Source organism: Oryctolagus cuniculus, chromosome 21, assembly GCF_051225735.1.
Source record: "Oryctolagus cuniculus isolate XC-2025 breed Fujian yellow rabbit chromosome 21, ASM5122573v1, whole genome shotgun sequence".
Lineage (NCBI taxonomy): Eukaryota > Metazoa > Chordata > Mammalia > Lagomorpha > Leporidae > Oryctolagus > Oryctolagus cuniculus.
In genome coordinates this window covers 34018552-34030803 of record NC_142887.1, presented here as the reverse complement: position 1 = coordinate 34030803, position 12252 = coordinate 34018552, and the positions used below count along the sequence as shown (strand labels likewise).

General features: G+C 49.2%; 1 pseudogene across 1 annotated transcript; it reads right to left on the bottom strand.

Moving 5' to 3' along the window:
• Positions 1 to 3555: 3555 nt before the first annotated feature.
• LOC138847470 (kinesin-like protein KIF2C) lies at positions 3556 to 12048 on the bottom strand (annotated as a pseudogene). The gene is made up of 13 exons (XR_016227496.1): positions 11894 to 12048; positions 11649 to 11810; positions 10429 to 10519; positions 9523 to 9576; positions 9356 to 9463; positions 8516 to 8658; positions 7227 to 7431; positions 7014 to 7118; positions 5849 to 5916; positions 5401 to 5506; positions 5198 to 5311; positions 4165 to 4288; positions 3556 to 4021 (listed from the first exon to the last, which is right to left on the bottom strand). The product of XR_016227496.1 is annotated as a kinesin-like protein KIF2C (transcript).
• Positions 12049 to 12252: the final 204 nt, after the last annotated feature.

Sequence of the window (12252 nt, the reverse complement as noted above, 5' to 3'; positions counted from 1 at the left end):
TATATAGAAAATTGAAAATGAATCTTGATAGGAATGGAAGGGGAGAGAGAGCGGGAAAGTGGAGGGTTGCAGTGGGAGGGAAGTCATCGGTGTGGGGGGAGCCAATGTAGCCCATAACCTATACTTTGGAAATCTATATACATTAAATAAAAGTTAAAAAAAAATCCTTGTAACTGTTGTTTGATAGCTTCATTTTACAGAAGGGGGCGCGATTGGGTTTTGGAAGTTTTTTTTTTTATCTTTTATTTAATGAATATAAATTTCCAAAGTACGACTCATGGGTTACAATGGCTTTCCCCCCCATACCGTCCCTCCCACCCACAACCCTCCCCTTTCCCACTCCCTCTCCCCTTCCATTCACATCAAGATTCATTTTCGATTATCTTAATATACAGAAGATCAGCTTAGTATACCTTAAGTAAGGATTTCAACAGTTTGTTCCCACACAGAAACATAAAGTGAAAAATAATAGATGATTTTTTTTTAAATCATGATGCAATCAGATCAGACCTATTGTCATGTTTAATCCCAGTGAGAGTCAAGTTGGGAATTGATAATTTCTTTTTTTTTTTTTTTTTTTTACAGAAGATCAGTTTAGTGTACATTAAGTAAAGATTTCAACAGTTTGCACCCCCATAGAAGCACAAAGTGAAATATACTGTTTGAGTACTCGTTATAGCATTAAGCCTCAGTGTACAGCACATTAAGGACAGAGATCCTACATGAGGAGTAAGTGCACAGTGACTCCTGTTGTTGATTTACAAATTGACACTCCTGTTTATGGCATCAATAATCTCCCTATGCACCAGTCATGAGTTTCCAAGGCTATGGAAGCCCCTTGAGTTCTCCGACTCTTATCTTGTTTAGACAAGGTCATAGTCAAAGTGGAGGTTCTCTCCTCCCTTCAGAGAAAGGCACCTCCCTCTTTGAAGACCTGTTCTTTCCACTGGGATCTCACTCACAGAGATCTTTTTGCCAGAGTGCCTTGGCTTTCCATGCCTGAAATACTCTCATGGGCTTTTCAGCCAGATCCGAGTGCCTTTAGGGCTGATTCTGAGGCCAGAGTGCTATTTAGGACATCCGCCATTCTATGAGTCTGCTGAGTATCTCACTTCCCATGTTGGATCACTCTCCCCTTTATTTATTCTATCGGTTAGTGTTAGCAGATACTAGACTTGTTTATGTGCTCCCTTTGACTCTTAGTCCTTTCATTATGATCAATTGTGAACTGAAATTGATCACTTGGAATAGTGAGATGGCATTGGCACATGCCACCTTGATGGGATTGAATTGGAATCCCCTGGTATGTTTCCAACTCTACCAATTGGGGCAAGTCAGCCCGAGCATGCCCCAAATTATACATCTCTTCCCTCTCTTATTCCCACTTTTATGTTTAACAGGGATCACATTTCAGTTAATTTTCAACACTTAAGAATAACTGTGTGATAATTACAGAATTAAACCAGTCATATTAAGTAGAACAGACAAAAAAAAATACTATGAGGGATAATATATTAAGTTGTCCATTAGCAGTCAGGGCTATGCTGATCAAGTCACCATTTCCCATAGTGTCCATTTCACTTCAGGAGGTTTCCTTTTTGGTGTTCAGTCAGTTGTCACCGATCAGGGAGAACATATGGTATTTGTCCCTTTGGGACTGGCTTACTTCACTCAGCATGATGTGTTCCAGATTCCTCCATTTTGTTGCAAATGACTGGATTTCGTTGTTTCTTACTGCGGTATAGTACTCTAAAGAATACATATCCCATAATTTCTTTATCCAGTCAACCATTGATGGGCATTTAGGTTGGTTCCAGGTCTTGGCTATTGTGAATTGTGCTGCAATAAACATTAGGGTGCAGACCGCTTTTTTCTTTATCAATTTAAACTCCTTTGGGTAAATTCCAAGGAGTGGGATGGCTGGGTCGAACGGTAGGGTTATATTCAGGTTTCTGAGGAATCTCCAGACTGATTTCCATAGTGGCTTGACCAGTTTGCATTCCCACCAACAGTGGGTTAGTGTCCCTTTTTCCCCACATCCTCGCCAGCATCTGTTGTTGGTAGATTTCTGTATGTGAGCCATTCTAGCCGGGGTGAGGTGAAACCTCATTGTGGTTTTGATTTGCATTTCCCTGATTGCTAGTGATCTTGAACATTTTTTCATGTGCCTGTTGGCCATTTGGATTTCCTCCTTTGAAAAATGTCTATTGAGGTCCTTTTTTTTTTTTTGACAGGCAGAGTGGATAGTGAGAGAGAGAGACAGAGAGAAAGGTCTTCCTTTGCCGTTGGTTCACCCTCCAATGGCCGCTGCGGCCAGCGCGCTGCGGCCGGTGCATCGCGCTGATCCGAAGGCAGGAGCCAGGTGCTTCTCCTCGTCTCCCATGGGGTGCAGGGCCCAAGCACTTGGGCTATCATCCACTGCATTCCCCGGCCACAGCAGAGAGCTGGCCTGGAAGAGGGGCAACTGGGACAGAATCTGGCGCCCTGACCGGGACTAGAACCCAGTGTGCCAGGAGGTGGAGGATTAGCCTATTGAGCCACAGCACCGGCTGCTATTTTTTTTTAATTTAAGGTTTATTCATTTATTTGAAAGGCAGAAATATATAGAGAGGAGAAAGAATCTTTCACCCACTGATTCACTCCCCAAATGGCCAAAATGGCCAGGACTATGCCAGGCCAAAGCCAGGAGCAAGAGCGTCTTCTGGGTCTCCCATTTGGGTACAAGTGCCCAAGGACTTGGGCCATCTTTCTGGAAGGTTTTTTAAGGTCACAGAGATGGTGTCATTTGTGAAGCTTTTGACCAGGCCAAATTTCTCAATCCAGAAATTCAAATGTTATGGTTCCTGAAACTAGTAATTCTCTCACCAGGAGGTAGACTGTCCTTGTTTCACAAAGGAAGCATCAGGCTGAGGGCCAGAACCTTGTGCGCTGACCCCCGTGTTCCCTGGAGTTTCGGCGGTAGCGCCCCTGTTCATACCCCTGACTGAAGCCTCCTGACCAGGCACTTGATTCCATGGCTCCTAGCCTTGAAACTAGTGACCTCATTACCATTCAGTACTTCATACTCTGTACTTGGAATGTGGAGTCTTCCAGTTTGTAAACTGCCCCTGCCCTGTGCTTGGCTCAGACAACTCAGCAAACTTCTCATTTTTTGAGATCAAATTGGTGTGGTCCTTCAGATCCTTGCCTGTCCAGCAAGTCAAGCACTTTCTTGTTAGTGTTCCCACAGAATCTTTCAACCTGTCTTGAGTAGACTCTAATAGGCAGAAGGCCATCTCCTTTCTATAGTTCCTTTCTTTAGGAAAGGGCCCAGAGCCTCCTGAGTGTCTAATCAAACAGAGGAACGTGTCAGAGTGGAGGCTTCAGCCTGTCACAGAAACTGCAGGGGTAGTACTGAGCCAGCACTGCCCAGAGGTCACGCTGCGGTCCTGTTCTGTGTCCCAGAAGGCTCAGACACATCCTAGACCCTCCCCCTACACCACTCAAAAGGCTAATTTTTTTTTCTTGCTTTATTGTGAGACACATGAATAAACACATAAAACAGCAGGGATCCTCTTAGGCTTTAAAAATAGCAAGGAAGGAGGAAATCCCAAAAACTTTTTTTTTCAGTTAGAAGACATAAGAGCCTGGACCAAGAGTGTGGAAAGCAGGTCAGTGTCAGCAGAGCTGAACCCCAGCTCCTTCTCTGTCTCCAGGGAGCCCTCCCGCAGCAAGCAATACACAGCAAGTAACTAGGGTGTCCTCCTTGCTTGCCCCCTTAGGGGACAACTGAGGAAACAGAACATAGCATCCAATGTCCCTCTGACCCCTCCCCAGCTGCCCTGGGACCCATGCCCCCATACTTGGCATTTACTGACACCCAGCTCAGACCCTGGCCAACCCACAGGTGCCCAAAGTTTGCCGAGGAGGGTGTGAAACAGATCTTTCATTTGCAGTTGTCACTGGGGCCGTTTCTTGCTGCTTATCTGTCTGCTGGCCTGCTCTTCCAGCTGCATGGCCACACGCAAAGCCTTGATGACATCTGGAAGGAAGGGGCAGTGAGACACATCGGGTTAGCGGAGTCCCAGAGGCCCCCATTCACTCAGAGCAGAGCTGCCTCTGCCACTTTGCCTGGGAGCCACAGAGGCCACCACAGTCCGCTGGCACCCATCCAGCCGCACCCACCTCGCAGAGCCGAGAAGTGCTTGGCTAGCTGGGCCAGGGCAGATTCCGCTTTGTTCACAAAAGTCTCCAGGTCATAATCTGGCTGCTCGGTCATCTCGGAGAGCTCAAGCCAGCCTGGTCCTTGCTGTAACAACACAGGAAAGACCCTATCAACTCAGACACAACCAAGCGACTTCTGCACATCATTCTTGGGGCTGTACATGCAACACAGATGCCTGCACAAGATGCCACCCCTCAAGGGTCAGCGTTGTGGCATAGCGGATAAAGAAGCTCCACTTCTGACCCAGCACCCTGCTGATGAGCCTGGCAAAGTAGCCAGAGGATGGTGCAAGTACTTGGGCCCCTGAACCCACATGGAAGACCCGAAGAAGCTCCTAGCTTCAGCTGTTGTGGACATTTGGGGAGTGAACCAGCAGGTGGAAGATCTTTCAAATGAATTAATCAATCTTAAAAAAAAAGACGCCAATCCTCTGTCCACAGCCCATATCCTGCCCCCTCCCCCTCTCTCCTGGGAAATCCTCAGCATGATCCATATTCTTCCTACTCAACTTGTCTCTAAGCCCTGTGTTGAATGAATGACATCACTGTTCTTCATGCCCAAGCCTGAAATCTGAGTGGCAGCTCTATTCTTTCACCTTGCTGGATATCAAAACCTGCCAATTCCATTCCCTAAATAGTGCTTGGGTCTTATCCCATGGCCAAGCACACATGGTCTAGGCACCAACATTTCTCTGGGATTCTTCCCAACTATTTCCTTACTTCTTCCACCTTTGCTCTTCCTTTCTAGTCCCCAAACCAGGATCCACACCGTGGCCACAGGAATGCATCCAAAGCTCTGACACAACCATGTCACCACTCTGCCAAACTGCTTCCAATGGCTTCTCCTCTCTCAGTAATGAAGTCTGGGCACTTGGCATAAACTACGTACAAGACTCCAGCTTTAGGGCCCTGCTGCCCTTTCCACAGTGCTGACCCTCCGAGGGCTGTGCCAGGGTAGATCCCCAGCCCCTCTCCCAAGAGGGCCACCTCCCACCTGCACAATTTCCTTGAGCTCTTCCTTGGCCCTCTCTTCCAGCTCCCTGATCTGAGTCGTGGCTTCATTAAAGCTGGACACCTGGGAAGAGAGTTCATCCTCTTCGTTGGAGAACTAAGGGAGCCAAGAGAAAGACAGTGTGGCCCAGTCCCCACCTCTGCAGGCCCCATTTCTGTCTTGCCTGTCCCCACCCTGCCCCTTACGTTGCTTGCAGTCCGGGCCCCCTTAGAGCTGGCTTCCATCTCTTCTGTTTCCATCTGAGTTAGCTTCTCTCCACTGGGCCCACTGTGGGGATTCAGTTCCTTGACCCTGAGGAAACAACAAGCTCTGGGATCCCACAGCAGCTCCCTGGCACCCACCGCAGGAAGGCAGCCGCACCTGGGATACAAGGGGTGGAGGAGCACCTTTGCCTTCAGCCAAGGAGAAGTGGTGTAAAGATGAAGCCGATCTGGTTAAGAAACAGACACGGCTGATTCACCAAGGCCCAGAGAGGAAGGGACAGACCTGGCATCATGGCTGAAATCCCAAGCCTCAGATTTCTGAGTCACAGGACATAGCCGACACTGAGGTCCCCAAGCCTTCCCCCTTCCAGCATTGCTATTTCCTTCCCCGATGCCAGCCCACATCCTACCTGGCTATAGGTACTAGTACCTGTCTGCATAGCGGAGTGGGTTTAAAGTATTTTCACAGGAACTTACCCCCGGTGAGATCATGGCAATCTGCCAAAGAGGGTGAAGAATTAAAACTGCAGGCCTAAACCTCCTTCCCCAAAGCTGAAACCCGGTGGGGCAGGGGTTGTATAGTTCCGGTTCCTTATATTTACAGCTGCACCTGTGTGAGGATGAGGGGCCAAAGCTGTGTAACCCTTGCCTCACCCATCGTTCCCCCAGATGTCTTTTGAACTCCCCGCGCATGCTAATGAGTTTCCTTCGGTGTGGGTTGATTCGCTAATGAGTTTCCAGAGGTGTGGGTTGATTTGCTAATGAGTTTCCAGAGGTGTGGGCTGATTCGATAATGAGTTTCCCGCGGGTGAGATGATTTGCTAAATGGTGGAATGTCTCTGAAAACCCTATAAAAACCCTGACCCTTGACTTCTCGGGGCTGCTCTGTTCCTGCGTGTTCAGAGAGCACCAGCATGCTGGTTTGAATAAACCCCTTGCTGATTGCAAGAGAGTGTCTCTTGGAGTCGTTCCTTGGGTGGCGGATGTTTCTCGACCCTAACAAGGGAAAGGATGGTTCGAGGCTGAAGATCACAGGGTGAGGGCACTAGACACCCTGCTCCCAGAGAGGCTGCCAAGACCCACAGTTAGATGAGAGCACTCAATAGCACCCAGGCTGTGCATACCCAGCTGGTAGGGAGAGGCTGTTCCCTGGAGGGAAGGGAGGGTAGACCTCACCTTGAAGGGTTTGGGGATAAAATGGGTGGAGCATGAAAAATCATTCAAAGCTGGAACCTCATGCTTTGGTCCATTTTCTAGGCTGAAACCCAGTGAGCCTGAGGGAAGCCGTGCAAGACAGGGCTTGGCTCTCCTGCTTACTCAGAGGCTTCTGAATGCTGAAACTCCCTTCTCACTAGGTAAGAGAGGAATGACCCCCCACTCCACCGCCACCAAGAGCTGCACTTACTCTCAGTAAAGGAGGTAGTTCCTTTCCTTCCCACGTGGGTGGGCAACGAGGTGGGTGCTGAAGTCAGGTTAGAGCCTGGACTCCCCAGGCAGCCAGGTGCTGAGCCTCCTGCCCACAGACAGGACGAAATGTCTCTTTGGAAAGCAACTGTTTCCTCCTGCACCATCACCTCCAAAGCTACTGCACTCACCATGCAAGTCCTTGAGTTTTCCCTGATAAAGGAAAGCACCTGCGTCAGCTTGCTCTCACAGAACGGGGTATGAGCCTCATTCTGTCCCAGGGCCCTGATGCACTCCTGTGGAGCAAGAGCAGCAACAAGTGAGGTCCCTTCTTTCCTCCTGTGTAACTGCTCCCTCCCTTCCAGCAGAACTCCAAGGTAGCCCCTCCACACTCATCCCACTGCCTTCAGGGCCAGGAGACTCTTGTTAATTTCTGCACTCTCCATGCGGGTCTGCCAGTCAGCGCTAGAAGTGGCAGCACCTGGCTCATTCCCTGCCAGATCCACCAAAGAGAATTTGCCATGCATTCTCCCTTTGGCTCGAAGAAGAATCTGGAAGCAGGCATGGGACCGGGAGGAGTTGGAGATGGCAAATGTCTGCCCAGAGGTGCTATAGCAAGAGGACAAAGAAAGGCTATTGGCCGGTGCCGTGGCTCAGTAGGCTAATCCTCCGCCTTGCGGCGCTGGCATACGGGGTTCTAGTCCCGGTCGGGGCACCGGATTCTGTCCCGGTTGCCCCTCTTCCAGGCCAGCTCTCTGCTATGGCCCGGGAGTGCAGTGGAGGATGGCCCAAGTGCTTGGGCCCTGCACCCCATGGGAGACCAGGAGAAGCACCTGGCTCCTGCCTTCAGATCAGCACGGTGCGCTGGCCGTGGCGGCCATTGGAGGGTGAACCAACGGCAAAAGGAAGACCTTCCTCTCTCTCTCTCTCTCTCACTGTCCATTTGGCCTGTCAAAAAAAAAAAAGGCTATGAGCTTTTGGGGTCACCAGGCCCCCGGCACCCCAGAGTCCAGGCCACCTCAGTCTCTGGTGAGGGAGGGACCTGGCAGGACACTAAGAAGTCCTAAGTTCCTGTCCCAGACTTCATGCTGCTCTGCTTGGGCAGCAGCTCTCCCTCCAGACTAATCTGGCCTAACACATTTTCTTGACAGCCAGAATGGATTCAGTGTGAGGGCCTTGGCTAGACCTGGGGGCTCATGTGAACTTGCAGAAGGAAAGCAGTGTCCTGTGTCACACAGAGGACACGCAGGGAAGGGGGGGGAGCTGTAATGAACCATCTGGTAAAGCTGACGGCCCTGCAGGGGACAGCACTCCTCCAGGGCCTCCGCAGCTGCTCAGCACCACAGTGGGCCATGTCTAAGGCCTTGATGGCAGTGTTCCCTACTTCTCACAGAGGAGTTACAGCTCCATTACTTCCAGCCAGGAACAGACCTAGAGCTCCTAACTTCCACCACAAAGGGATGAGAGAACAAGGAAAAACCCAGAGATGTCAGGAAACATGCCTCCAAGGTAATAGCCTGCAAACAAAGCCTTCTTTGGTAAGATGAAAGCATTCTCAGTTCTGATGAGCTCTGGACTTTGTAGCCTTTACCAAGCTGGGGGGAAGCCACACTCTAGAAGCAAAAATGGGCTCAGGGCTACCCTGCCACCTGAACCATGCGTTATCTGGCCTGTCCTCTTCCAGCGCTCTGACCTGCAGGTGCTGCCCATGTCGATCATCCTGATGACATCATCAGCGGAGTTGACCAGGTGCCCCTGCAGCCCCACCACCTGTGCATGTTGCTTGCCATCTTCCAGCACACGCAGTTTGGCCTTCTTGTTGAGCAAGTCGAACAGCTGTGCCAGACAGGAAGCAGGAGACTGAGACCATAGTCACCCTACCCAACTCCTCCCTGCTACAGAGCCCCCATGGCAGCTGGACAAGGACAGAGAACCCAGGCTGACAGATCCCAGTCCAGCAGAGGGCATTATACTTGGGATCTGAACCAAGCTGCCTTGGTTTGAAGCAACTCTGCTACACTATCAGCTGTGCCAGCTTCGGCAAGTTATTTAACCACTCCAGCCTTGTTTCTCATCCATGAAGTTGAAACCACAAAGTGCTTCAGATAGTGCTTAGTATACGGTACCCGAATATGATAAATATTAGCTACTTTTAATACTCAAATCTTGCCCTAGGGAAGACAACTCCGCAAAAACCGACACACTGTTAGGAAGCAGAGAGAGGTATAGGAGAGGAAGGGGCAATTAGGAGAATGAACGAGTACAATCAGGGAAGCAGGTGATGGAGAAGGTGGGTCAAGGGATGATGGTGCACCCAGGCAAACCCCCATCTGAGATGGAGACCTGAGGAGTCGTCCTACTATTCCTGTTGATGAAACCATCAGATAAAATCCTCTACTCATGCAGGGCAGGTGGTCCATCAGAAGTTTGACAGCTAACAGGTTGTTGGGCTGCTATCAATTGCTAGCAGAATTCAAGGTTTTAGAAAGTCAGAAACCCCAACAGCATAAACAAGGAGCTCCTTGCCAGCCACCTTTCCATTGTAGATCTCAAAGAATGTCACATAGACTTCCAGGCCCAGGTTTCGGTAGCGAGGCTGATTCTTCAGCAGGAAGACATCTCGGGCTGAGAGAGAGTGAGCCTGGATAAGTAAACAACCTGCCTTTCTGTGCCCAACCCCAATGCGACAGAATGCAATACCTACAGGCCTTTCGATGCATTCTGGGCTTTACCAGCTAGGTCTCCACCCATAGTCTGCAAAAGGAAGGGGGAGAAGACCCTTGAGGGAACAGGCACTCGGTGCAGCAGTTAATATGCTGACTGGGACACCAACATTCCATTATCAGAGTAAGCAGGTTCAAGTCCTGGGAGGTTCTAGCTTCCTGCTAATACACAACCTTGGTGGCAGCAGATCATGGCCTAAGGGCTTGGGCACCTGCCACCCACTTGAGAGAGCAAGTTTAAGTTCCTAGCTCTCGGGGCCAACATCGTGGCATAGCAGGTTAAGGTGCCACCTTTGATGCCAGCATCCCATAAGGGTGCCAGTTTGAGTCCTGCCTGCTCTGCTTCCAATCCAGCTCCCTGCTAATGGCCTGGAAAAAGGAACAAAAGATGGCCCAAGTGTTTGGGTCCCTGCCACCCATGTGGGAGACCCAGAAGAAGCTCCTGGCTCCAGATTGGCCTAGCTCTGGTCATTGCAGTCATCTGGGGAGTGAACCAGTGGATGGAAGATCTCTCTGATCTCTGTCTCTCCCCCTCTCTGTGTAACTCTTTCAAATAAATAAATAAATAAGTTCCTAGCTCTTGGCTGTTCTGGGCATTTGGTGAATAAACAAGCAAATGGAAGTCTCTCTCTGCCTTTGTCACACACACAGACACACAAGGCCCTTGGTTCAGGCCAGAATTCTACTGGTTCCACTGCAACAGTGAGACACACTGTTACAAGCCAGGAGGAGGCTGGATTTAGATCGACGTCAGCCCACCCCGCACCTGCTGTGGTGAGAGCATATGGAGCATCTGCACTGAATTTCTGGAAGCAGCTCCCTGTCCTCCAGGCCCAGTGCTGCACCACAGGAAGGCTCTCCCCATCCAGCCCTGAATACTCACACGTGTCTTGCCACTTCCTGTCTGGCCATATGCAAAGCAAGTTGCTTTCCCCCCTTCAAAAATTGTCTGTACCAGTGGCCTTGCTGTGAATCTGAGAGAAAAGATGCAGAGGAGGGTAAGAGTATTTGTGGAGCCATCCCTCAGTATCTGCACGGGATTGATTTCAGGACCCCTACCCCACAACCCGATGCCACAATCCACAGTTACTCAAATTCTTGTATAAAATGCCATAGTATTTACATATAACCTATGCATATCCTCTCCTATTCTTCAGCTCCTCTATATTTCATAATACCTAACACAATGTAAACTTTATATAAGGAGTTGTCACACTGTATAGCTTAGGAAGCAATGACAAAGGGGGAAAACCTGTGCATGTTGAATACAGATACATTTTTTCCTGAATCTTTTTGACCCATGGTTGGTTGAAGTCATGGATCCAGAACTTATCGATACAGGGGCCAGTGTTGTGGTGCAGGTTAAACCAGCACTTGTGAGACAGGCATCCTACATTGGAGTGCCAGTTCTAGTTCCAGCTCCTCTGCTTCCAGTCCAGCTTTCTGCTAATGTACCTGGGAAGGCAGAGGAAGATGGCCCAAGTACTTGAGTCCCTATCACCCATGTGATAGACCCAGATGGCGTTCCTAGCTCCTGGCTTCAGCCTGGCTATCATGAGCCAGATGTGGCCTACGCCTAGTGTGTCAAACTCTGCTCCAGAACTTTCTGTGATGATTGGACAGTAGCCACTGTGCTGTTCAACAGTAGCCACTGCCACATGTGGCAACTGATAAACTGAAATATGGGCAGTATAAATAAGGCACTGGAATTTGAATTTAAGTTTTATTTAGATTGATTTAAATAGTCATATGAGTCTAATGTGTGTGTGAGCAGAGCTGAGGTTCCCTGAGCCTATTAAGTCCAATGGGAATAGGGGTAGCTGACATAGACACCAGGAGGACCCTTGGAGCCTGTGCAGCCCAGCTTCAAAGTGTACTGGATGATACCTCACTCGTGATCCATTCACTAAAGCTGCAGAAAGGGATGTGACAAGTACAAAATGGGGCTGTCCTGGCTTCTAGCACTGACCCCAGAAAACATGAGAGGCCAGCAAGGGGTTTCAACTCCAGGGTGTCTGTGCGTAGTGTTACCAAAGTATCCTGCATTTAAAAGTGGAAAGCGTCAGCGAAAGAGGACAGAAGGAGAAAAAAAAAAAGACTAACCTGTAGACAACTTCATTTAAACTGTTTCATCAACTGCAAAGTCAAAGCAGAATGCTTGGTTCTCCAGATACTTTGTTAAGTCCACTTTTAAGCTGGGTTCGTGTACCAAGACAAGACACTTGCTAGGAATGGAAATCACATCAATTCCCTTCTTGGCCAATTCTGCAGAAAGAGAATTTTAGGAGGTGCTTGCTGGACGCAGAGGGACTCACGTGACAGCATCTTTCTGACACCTGCTTCCCTACCTTGTTTACTCAGCAGGCGGGCGTTTCCTAACGCAGACACATATCCTGTGCTCTTCAATCTGCTGGAGCAGAGGAGGCCATGAGCCAGCAGAGGGCAGAGCAGAACCAAAAGCAAGCTCGGGGGTGACTGCAGTTCGTGATAGTCGGCTATGCATTTTATGAAGAACTGGGAGAGAGGAGCTCATAGGCGATGGAAAGGCTAATCACTGTGATGAGACCAGTTCATGCTGTATAAGTATCCTGATACCACACGGTGCCCCATAAATATGTAAAATTAGTATATGCTAATGGAAAGTATATAAAACCTTCATGGGATGTAAAGAATATTAGAGTTCTCAAAATTTTTAGAAAGAGCAAGT